The 12,136-nt window shown below is 35.2% G+C and overlaps 1 protein-coding gene across 1 annotated transcript in view; it reads right to left on the reverse strand.

Moving 5' to 3' along the window:
- The window catches only part of ZNF804B (zinc finger protein 804B), a 576,730-nt gene that overhangs the window by 439,101 nt on the left and 125,493 nt on the right, over positions 1-12,136 (reverse strand). The gene's annotated exons all lie outside the window — the stretch shown is intronic.

Consider the following 12,136-nt stretch of genomic DNA (forward strand, 5'->3'; position numbering starts at 1 on the left):
AAAAATAAAAACTTCAGGCCAACATCCTAATGAACGTAGATGCAAAAATTATTATCAAAATACTAGCTGTGGCCAGGCGTGGCAGCTCTTGCCTATAATCCCGGCATTTTGGGATGTCAAGGCAGGGGGATCACCTGAGGTCAAAGGTTCAAGACAAGCCTGACCAACACAGTAAAACCCCATCTCTATTAAAACTACAAAAAAATTAGATAGACATGGTGGCAGGTGCCTGTAATATCAACCATTTGAGGCCAAGGTTGCAATGAGCGGAGTTGTGCCACTGCACTTCAGCCTGGGTGACATAGGTAAGACTCCATCTCAAAAGAAAAAAAAAAAAAACAATAAAAAGAAAAAAAGCTAGCAAAGTGTATTCAACAGCACATCAAAAAGTTAATTCACCACAATCAAGTAGGCTTTACCTCTGGGATGCAAAGTTGGTTCTACACATGTAAATAAATAACTGTGATTCAGTACATATAAAGAATTAAAAGCAAAAAACATGATTATCTAAATAGACACAGAAAAAGTATTTGATAAAATCCAACATCCCTTCATGATAAAAACTCTTAACAGACTAGGTGTCAAATGAACATGACTCAAAATAACATGAGCCATCTATGACAAATCCATAGCCAACATCATACTAAAGGAGCAAAAGTTGGAAAACATTTCCCTTGAGAATGAGAACAAGACAAGGATGCCCACTGTCACCACTCCTATTCAACACAGGACTGCAAGTCCTCGCCAGAGCAGTAAGTTAAGAGAAAGAAATAAAAGGCATCCAAATAGGAAAAGAACATGTCAAACCATCTCTTTTCACTGATAAAATACGTCTATACATGGAAAACCCTAAAAACTCCCAAAGACTTCTAGAACTGATAGACAACTTTTATAAAGTTTCGGGATACAAAATCAATGTATAAAAATCAGTAGCGTTTCTACATACCAGTAATATCCAGGCTGACAGTTAAATTAAGAACACCATCCCATTTACAATAGCAAAAGTAAAACAAAATACTTGAAATGCAGCTAAACAAAGAAATGAAAGATCTCCACAAAGCGAACTACAAAACATTGCTGAAAGAAATCAGAGATGACACAAATAAATTAAAAACATTCCCTGCTCATGGATTGGAAGGACAAATACAATTAAAATTGCCATACAATTCAAAGCAATTTACAGATTCAAAGCTATTTCTATCAAACTATCAATGTTATTTTTCACAGAGTTAAAAAAATATCTTTTAAAATTAATGTGGAACAAAAAAGGGCATGAATAGCCAAAGTAATCCTAAGCAAAGTATTATAACACAGCTGGAAGTATCACACTATCCAACCTCAAACTATGCCATAAGGCTACAGGAATCAAAACAGCATGGTACTGTTACAAAAATGAACACATAGACCAGTGAAACAGAATGCAAAATTCACCAATAAGGACACACAACTACAACTAACTGATCTTTGAGAAGGCTGACAAAAATTAGCAATGGGGAAAAAATTCCCTTTCAATAAATGGTGCTGGGATACCTGACTAGCCAAATGCAGAAGAATGAAACTGGATCAATCTTTTACCATTTACAAAAATTAACTCAAGATGGATTAAATAGTTAAATGTGAGACCTCAAACTATAAGCATACAAAAAGAAAAGCTAGGAAATATCCTTCTTGACATCAGCCATGACAAAGAATGTTTGGCTAAGCCCCAAAAGCAACTACAACAAAGCAAAATATTGACAAGTGGGACATGGTTAAGCTCTTTTACTGAGCATCTGCACAACAAGAGAAACTACCAACAGAGTAAACAGAAAACCTATATAATGGCAGAAAATATTAACAAACTATGCATCAAAAAAGGTCTAATGTCCAGAGACTATAAGAAGCTTAAATCAACAACCTAAAACCAAGTAACTCATTAAAAAAGAGCGAAGGGCATGAAGAGATACTTCTCAAAAGAAGACACGCAAGTGGTCAAGTAACATGAAAAAATAATCATCACTAATCAGCAGAGAAATACAAATCAAAACAACAACGAGATGCTGTCTCACACTAGTCACAATGGCTACTATTAAAAAGTCAAAAAAGATGCTGATGAAGCTATGGAGAAAAGGGTACACTGTTGTTGGGAATGGAAAGCAGTTTGGCCACTGTGAAAAGCAGTTTGGAGATTTCTCAAAGAACTTACAATGGAACTACCATTCAACCCAGCAATCCCATTACTGGAAAATAGACTGTTACACCAAAAAGACACATGCATGTGCATGTTCATCACAGTTCTATTCACAATAACAAAGCTATGGAATCAACCTAGGAGCCCATCAATGGTGGACTGGATAAAGAAAATGTGGTACAGATACACTATGGAAGACTACTATGCAGCCATTAAAAAGAATGAAACCATGTCCTATGCACCAATATGGATGGAACTGGAGGCCATAATCTTCAGAGAATTAATGCAGGAACAGAAAAGCAACTAACACATTTTAAGATGAAATAAATAAACACTGGAGGCTATTAGATGAGGGAGGAAGGGAGAAGAGTCATGGGTTGAAAAATTATGTATTGGGTACTATGCTTATAACTTGTTTGACAGAATCCAGACCCAAAACCTCAGCATAATGCAGTTATCCATATAACAAACCTGCACACATGCTCCCATATCTAAAATAAAAGTTGAGATTTTAAAAAATAATAAATAAAATAACCAACTGGTATTTTACATTTGAAACAGAAAATTTGCATAGTTTTATTTGTGCTGAAAAATAGCAAATGCCATCTTGGAATTTACTGCATTCATTTCTTATTTTTACTGAATCTCAGATACAGATACATATCCATATTTTAAAATAATGTAGGCACACTTTTATACATTTAAATAAACTTTCATTTATAACATAGTGTATTCAAATATGTTTTACTTTTAGAATTGATTATATTCAAAGTAGAAAGAGTGGGAAATTACATTTTCTCTTATAAACATAGATTTTGAAATTTAAGCTACTGCAAAAAAAATTAATATTTCTCTCTTTAATGGACTCAACACATTAACTTTTGCTCAATATGAAAATGTCTCTTTTTAATGTATTTGTTCCGGAAAGAAAAAATATTATATACTCACTGATGCTCTCTTGCTCCTGTTCCTATCAAGGGAGTTTTGGGCATCCAGAATCAGTAGCCTCTGTTTCTCTAAATAAATTACCAATTATCCTTTTATTGTACTTATGTAATTAAATTATAAAGTGAACAAATGTACTAGAATGAGAAATGGAAGTAATAGCTCTGCAGCATTAATTTGAATGCTTTGGGAAGTCTCTATAGAGGTAAGCTGCTGAAAAATAGGTGTGCATAAGACAACTATGAAATGTTTTGGGAATTTATAAAAATTTAAAGTTATATCTTAAAAATGCTTCTAATAGTCATTTATACCACTCTTAAAAAAACAAAAAGAAAACTTATACAATGAAATGAAAACTTATACAATGAATGAAAACTTATACAAAATGAAAACCTATACAATGTCTGAGGGATGTGGCTTAGCCAAGGAAGTCTTTGCGACTCCCCAAAACTCAAAAGAAAGGGTACAGAGTTTTGAGCTAAATCAAAAGCATGATGAATGTAGTAATATCTATGCAATTATGACTAAAGTTAGAATTCTAGGTTTTGCATACATAACTTTTTTTTAATGATCCCCTGCTTTGGTGGCTTAGATGACTCTGTGTTCTGATCATATTTTATAAGAGGCTTCCACTAGTACTGCAATAAGGAAGTAGGCTCAAAATAAGCTATTTTAGGTTTTAATATCATACCAAGCCTGTTTTTGTTTGAATAGATGGACAAAACTCATCAAAAGAGAACATATCTCTACGTGTTTATTATAATTATTCCAACGATAGTAAATATTATATGTGCATTCAAATTCTAAATCTTTTCAGCTTAACTCAGTATGTATTGTGAGGCCAATTTATTTAAGGCCCCTAGTTTCTACCTTCATTTTCTAAAAATTTGTCTTTGGATTAAATCTAACCAAAACACACACACATACACACACACACACACACACACACTCACTCACTCTCACTCTCTCTCTCTCTCTCTCTCTCTCTCCCTCCCTCCCTCCCTCCCTCCTCTCTCTCTCCCTCTCTCTCTCTCTCTCTCTCTCATATAACCACTTTAAGACCACATAAATATCTAGATGGGTGATGAGAGAGGAAAATAATTATCAAGAGAATTGCAAAAACCTTCTTCTAGTTAAGCCTAAAACCATGTACAAGGAGAATGAAATGCAAATAGTAAAGTTGTTTTTACTATTTCTAATTTGCAAGCTTGGTTTATGCTGATAATGGACATTTCATGGAATAAGAAACACTCATCCTGAGATGTGGTGGATTTTACAGAAACATCATCTAAAAGTCCTTGAAAATTCTCAGTAATTAAATGAGATGAGAAAATGAATTTTTAATATACTGAATGGAAAAGGATTTTTTAAAGCCTTGAATTTAGATAACTACATCTCAGACTCATAAGCAGAATTAATGTCCTACATGCTCACTTTTATTTTAGACTGAAATGCTAACTTTAAAAGAATATTGGAAAGGGAAAAATGCTGAGCTCTAGTTCTAATGAATTATATGGAAAATAGCTCACTCACATTTTATTTTTTTCTGTTGAAGAAAAAAGTCAATTTTCGCTGTGATTATAACTTTTACATACCAAGATCAGTCTGGATGATGGCTAAAAAAGTCACTAATAACTTGAAAAGGCAAATTAAAATAGAGTATACTGAAAACAGGAGGTCACAACTTCTAGAAGTATTTACCATTAAATTACTTTTTGAGGATTCTGTATGTAGTATGGGTATTTTCAATATAATAGTTTACCTTTGTTTGCCTTGAACATAAGCAAAAAGCAGAGCAATTTTATATTAAGTTCTTCTCTGTGGGTCAATTCAATAACACAACTAATCTTCTTTGCACTGTAATTTATTTCTATTAACTTAATAGGAAGGAAAGAAAAATATGATGACCATCTAAAATACAAAAGACATTGATTGCATAAATACTTTTTATATCATTCTATTATAGGAATTATTAGTTTATATGGTAAATATTTGTTCAAGTATCTGTCTAAACAAACATGGGAGTATATTGCACACTCCTCAATAATAGATATTTTTTCTTTTTCTCCAACATTGATCACAGTGTCTGGTAAACACTAGATGCTTAACCAATGCTTTTGGAATAACCAAATTTAATTGAAATTTTATTGTTGAAAATTTAACAGATCAAAATGGAAAAATACTGACTATTTGGAATAGTCTTTAATCTCAAACTATTTCTTAACTTTCTGGCTTATGTAAATTGTTGAATATATTTTGTTCTACATACTGTTTTAAAGTAAGTAAAATCTAATAGGAATGCAACATCCAAAGTTTTATTCATTTCCATTTAAATATGTTTTTAAGGTGTCTGAATAGTTCATCAGGTGTAATGACTGCCGATTTAAAAAAAAATCCTAGAATCAAACAAAGCAATCTAAAGAAAAATGTGCACTGAACTAAAGGTAAGGAAAGTTATCAAGTTACCTGAATATTCATTATTGTTGGATCATATCATGGATCAATTTGCACATGCTTCTGAGTTACTAAACACATTGGTTTTAATATCACTCAAACCCTCTGTTTATACTGAACTCTTAAAAGTATTATCCTATATGTTATAAGTCTATACTCTCATGGTGATTGAGTGAATATTATATTTTTAGCATATGGATGATCCTTATGTATTTAAGGGAACCATAAAAATATAGAATAGTAAACTAGCATACCATCCTAATTCTTTCATTTATTTTTTCACCAAATATTTATAGAATTCCTACTGCATGTCAAGCCTTTTCTAGATGAAACAGCATTGAACAAAACAGAGCTTAATGTTTACTTTGTAGTAAGAGCAGACAGGAAAGTATTAAATACTGTTGAAAAATAACTGTTTTAAATACTGTTAAACATTAAACGAATACTGTCGGAAAAAAATAAAACAAAGGAGTTTTAAAATTTATTTAATGTTACTTGTTCAGCAATGGCTCCACTGAATTAAGACAGGAAGGAGATGAAAACTTTAGCCATGGAGACAGATGAGGGAAGTGGATTTCAGAGAGATGAGATACTAGGAGGCAGAAGCGGACCTGGTTTGTTCCAAGAACTCCAGAAAAACCAAAATGGCAGAAGCATAATGAAGGAAGAAGTTGCATTGGAAAATGACCTCAAAGAGACAACAAAGGCCAGACTAAGCATGCCTGGCAAAATATTCTAAGAATTTGTGCTTTTACTCCCAGAGAACTAGGAAGCACCGAAGAGAACTGATATAACTGGACACATTTTTAAAGGATCACATGCTTCCCTATGAATAGACCATAGTAGGGCAAACACCAGAGAAAGAGTTCATACACTGCCATTGTTAGCACTTCGAATAGAAATTTTTTATTTTTATCACATGTAATTTTTTGTCATACATGATATGCCTTGTCACATGAAATATTCTTACATCAAAATCCTTTGGGATATAATATGATAATTGTATCCTTCCATTTTTAGAATTTAGATTGCATATATATTTAATTAATGGCATGACATAGTTATTTTTATAGACTAATTGAACTCTATTAAATTTATCTCAAGGACATAGTACCTGCAATGCCCACCAATTTTCTCTACTCTGCCTCATTTTTTTCTCTTAATCATGTCTTCTCCCAAAAGCACTCAACCTTATGTTCTTGCTACTTTGCTTTAGAGATTGGGTCTCACAAAGTCATTTGATGTATTTATTTAATCTGAGGAGTGACTGCTGTGACTCAACATACCTCTTTGAAGGACATTTATTTTATTTAAAACAGGGACAAAGTCCATTTGTGACATAAGAAAAAGCTTATGTAGTTGTCAGGAACCGTGTTAAGGAAAACTACCTGTGTTTCAAAGGCAGGAATTTCTCAGCGCCATACCTCCATCCACGCCCCCACCTGGGGACCAGAGGGGTTTCAAATGTGAAGTTCTTTGCCTAACTTTCCAGGTGAGCTTCTTTTCTTCAGAAAGCCCACCAAAGCCCTGGGAGGAGGGGCTCTGTTGTGGGCCCAAGCAACAAATCTGGGATCAGTGTCAAAGATCCATCACTCCAGAGGAAGTCTGAAATAATTGCTATCATTGGACAGGAACATGAATGAGGAGGGAATAACTTCAGGGTTAAAACTCCCCTGTTCCCTTACCTATACTGATTTCCCTCTCTGGGATCCCCTCCCACAACAGTGTGGGAGCTGTCTCTCCCTCTCTCCCTATGGGATATGCCCTTCAGATTCCCCTCCCACAACAGCATGGGAGCTCTCTCTCTTTCTCTATCTCTCTCTCTGCCTAATAAATGGCTTTCTGCTAAACTCTTTGGGTCTGATATTTACTTGAACAGTAAGCTCACCTCACTGCCAGAGCCCTTTTTCCTTTCCTAGGGTAAGTGAGCCCAAGAAACTATGGACAGATACCCAGTTATATCTTTGGCAAGCAAGGGGAGGGGGCTGAGTCTCCGTCGTCCCACCACCCAATTACAGTTGCAGCAGGCAGAATGAAATGGATGCTTTGACTGAATCAAAAAAACATGAGAATATAGCCAGACATCAGTGCCTTCTCTGTATACGTATCCTGATAGTTATATGGTATTAAGTTGAACAGAAGTAAAATGGCTCTGTCCTTACAGTCAGGAGAAGAAATACTACGCTGTAAGGGGCTAGTTTGCATTTTTTAAGACATTATAAAATTATATGATTGCCAAGTGGCATGTTATCTGATCGTAAACTTCACTCAATGCTTGCCCAAATCTGTACAGCTCAGAAGGGGAAGGGTTAAAATGTTAACTAGTAATAAGAGAAATGTACTCTTCCTGCTCTTATTTAGTTACAAAAATTAAGAGGATTCTAACCAGCTTGCAAAAAAACATTTTACAGGAATAAAAATATGTAGTTAGAAGCAAGCACCTGATTGAGACAGCCATAGAGGACCCATATTATGTAAGTAATATTTAATTAAGGCATTCCATTATCCACATTTACCTGAGTGGGTTCCATTATTAGATTATGCTAGTGGAAATTTACAAGTCCATTCCAACATGCCAACAAAGATCCAGTAAGACTCTCTCAAGAGAAGAGGAGACTCACATTTCTGAGAGCCTGGCATGCCAAGTGATTTACATATGCATAGAATCCCTGCATCAAAGCAACAAGCTGATCCAAGATGGCTGATCGCTAACAGCTCGGGATTGTAGCTCCTGGTGAAAGTGAAGAGAACGAGAGGATGCCACACTTTCAGACAAATTTTTGTTGCTCATGGACCAGAATATTCCCAGTGGAGGAGCCCCACGGGTCACCAGAGCGGCCGGCGCAACGGTTTTGCCAGCGCCTCAGTGTGGCAGCTCTTCATACAGAGTAAACGGGACTGGTTCCCCTACTGACCAATGTTTGGAGCTCCGGGAAGGCAGAGCCACTTGTTACAGACTCAAGAAGGAAGCCAGACTGGAGATTCCCAGGCAGAAGAGCACCATCAATCTTATCGCTGCTATTTCGACCTGCGCAGTGGGTTGCTCGGATTCCAGCACTGGGAATCAATAAATTGGATGTCCACTCAGAAACCTAATTAGAAAGGCAGTAATTGTAAAGATGACAGATGGTTAAATTTATAATAAAAGGAAGAAACCAGCCTAAAAAGGTCGAGAATACCCAAAATCAGTATCCCTCTCCCTCTTCAGGGGATTGCAGTGCCTCATCAGCAACGGAACAAGCCCTGATGGAAAAGGACTGTGTTCCATTATCTGAAGTAGGCTTCAGAAGGTGGATGATAAGAAACTTCTGGGAGTTAAAAGAACTTGTTCTAACTCAATGTAAAGAAACTAAGAACTTTGAAAAAAGTTTATGCTAAAAAGAATAGACAATATAGAGAGGAATATAAATGAACTAACGGAGTTGAAAAATACAACACGAGAACTTAGTGAAATATGCACAAGTTTGAATAGAAAGGATATCAGAGGTCGAAGACCAATTTAATGAAATAAAATGAGAAGACAAAAATAGAGAAAAAAGGATAATCAGGAATGAGCAAAGTCTTCAAGAAATATGGGAATATGTGAAAAGACCTAATCTACGTTTGATAGGTGTACCTGAATGTGATGGAGAGAATGAATCCAAGCTGGACAATACCCTTCAGGATATTATCCAGGAAACTTTTCCCAATCTAGCAAAGCAGGACACTATTCAATCCCAGGTAATACAGAGAACACCACAAAGATATTCCTCAAGAAGAGCAACCCCAAGGCACATAATCGTTAGAGTCACCAGAGTTGAAATGAAGGAGAAAATACTAAGGGCAGACAGAGAGAAAGGTCAGGGTACCCACAAAGGGAAGCCTGTTAGACTTACAGCAGATATCTCAGCAGAAACCCTACAAGCCAGAAGAGAGTGGGGGCCAATATTCAACATCTTTAAAGAACAGAACTTTCAGCCCAGAATTTCATATCCTGCCAAACTAAGCTTCACAATCGAAGGAAAAATAAAAATCTTTTATGAACAAGCAAGTACTCAGAGATTTTATTACTCCCAGTCCTGCTTTACAAGAACTTCTGAAAGAAGCATTACACATAGAAAGGAACAACCAGTATTAGCCTTTCTAAAAATATACCAAAAAGTAAAGAGCATCAACATAAAGAAGAATTTACATCAACGAATGGATAAAATAGCCAGTTAACATCAAATGGCAGTAACCCTAAATTTAAATCGACTAAATCACCCAATCAAAAGATACAGCCAGAACCTAACGGTATGCTACATCCAGACCCATTTTATATCCAAAGACACACAAAGACTCAAAACAAAGGGTTGGAAAAAAATTTACCAACCAAATGGAGAGCAAAAATAAATAAATAAACAAAAAGCAGGAGTTGCAATTCTCGCATTTGATAAAATAGATTTCAAAGCAACAAAGATACAGTGGTAAAAGGATCAATGCAACAATAACAGCTAATGATCCTAACACCCAGATACATAAGACCCATAAAGAGATTTAGACTCAACGAGACAGAAAATTAATAAGGATATTCAGGACTTGAACTCAGATCCAGAACAAGTAAACTTAATAAATATTTATAGAGCTCTCCACTTTAAATACACAAAATATACATTCTCCACTTTAAATACACAAAATATTGATTGGCCTTTATTAATACCCATTTTTAGAATAAAGCAATATTCCTGTTCTCTCTCCCTCTTTTTCTTCCTCTTTCTTTCTCTCCTTCTCTCCTTTTTTTTCTTAAAAAAAAAAAAAAAAGCTGAATATTTTTAACCTCCCTTTACCTATGAGATTGGCTGCATTTCAAAGCTGATTAAAACTTAAGGTTGCATGGCTAGATCTCATTTAATGCCTGGGCACTTTCCTCTGCACTTCAAGGAGAGTCAGCTTGCAGAAGAGCTTCTAGAATCCCATATACAGTTTAAGTAGACTTTGCCCAAATATTTGAATTGCTTTGAATTTTTAAGTGAAATGTCCTCCTTCATTTTCTGCCTTCTATCACTCAGCTTTTATCTTCTTTTTGTTTTCCGCTAGTCCACTCCGCACTTCCCATGCCTTTTTCATTTTCTTCTTTACAGGAAGTTGTCTTTTCTTTTCACTTTCTCTTGACCCATTTTCTTCCAACGTCTTCTACAGATAAGTAAGACAATTTAGGTTTAAGTGTGTAAACTGTCTTTTAACTGTGTTAACATCGACAACTAATGAGAGGAAACATATCCAAGAGCCAAAGACATTAGTAAGCCCACAGGACCCAGAAGACCTTCTCCAATTTCTGTTCTCTCTAGTCCCTCCGTTTATTCATAATGTTTACCTTCTCTATCTTCTCACAGGAACTATTCTGTCTTGCAGATTTCTCTAATCTTTGTTTTTAATAAAAATTTTAAATTATTTACTGGTAAGACACCTACTTATTTTTCAGATAGATGTTGATATTGGTTATAATTTACTAATTCCTAAATGGGTTAAAAGAGCCATTACAAGTAAATGCCAATGAAAGGAGAAAATCATTATTCATTCATTCATTCATTTCTTTCATTTGCTTATTTATTTATTTTTGAAACAGGGTCTCGCTCTGTCATCCAGGCTGCAGTGTGGTGCTGCCAACACAGTCACTGCAGTCTCAACCTCCCAGGCTCAAGTGATCCTACCTTAGCCTCCCAAGTAGCTGGGACTCATCAAATTTCTGGATGGAGAAGAATTTTTATCTGTTGACTAGTAAGTGAGCTCAGTTATTAGACCACATACGTGACTATGTGAGACTATGTCTCTCTTACATAAAATCAAGTCATAAGAACTTAAACATGTATGTACAAAAAATGAAGTTTCACAAAAATAAATGATTTAATATAATTAATTTTGAGAATGAGTAACACAAGTACTAATTTTTTTTTTTTTTTTTTTTTTTTTTTGATGGAGTTTCACTCTTGTTACCCAGGCTGGAGTGCAATGGTGCGATCTCGGCTCACCGCAACCTCCGCCTCCTGGGTTCAGGCAATTCTCCTGCCTCAGCCTCCCGAGTAGCTGGGATTACAGGCACGCGCCACCATGCCCAGCTAATTTTTTGTATTTTTACTAGAGACGGGGTTTCACCATGTTGACCAGAATGGTCTCGATCTCTTAACCTCGTGATCCACCCGTCTCGGCCTCCCAAAATGCTGGGATTACAGGCTTGAAGTACTAACTTTTTCAATATATGGGCATTAGCATAGCCTTTTGTGTTTTGAAACACAAAAACACCATTAGCATATATAATATATAGGCCCAATATCATTTAATTCTTTTTAATTTACTTATCATTAAATAAACATATTATAAAATGGAGAAACAACTGCCTTCTAGTCAGTTTCTTAAAACACTGACTGGCAAGGTGCAGTATTTTCATCAGAAAGTCTGTGCTTTTATTTTTTTAAACTGTAGTCTATCACCTACTAGTTACAAAATCAATTTACTGGCTCATGACACGTATTTTAAATTATTTAAATGGTATATTTTCTAGACGGTAGTTAAATAATAATTTTGTATTAAGTTTGGGTTGATTTTATTATA

Source organism: Callithrix jacchus, chromosome 11 (assembly GCF_049354715.1).
Source record: "Callithrix jacchus isolate 240 chromosome 11, calJac240_pri, whole genome shotgun sequence".
NCBI lineage: Eukaryota > Metazoa > Chordata > Mammalia > Primates > Cebidae > Callithrix > Callithrix jacchus.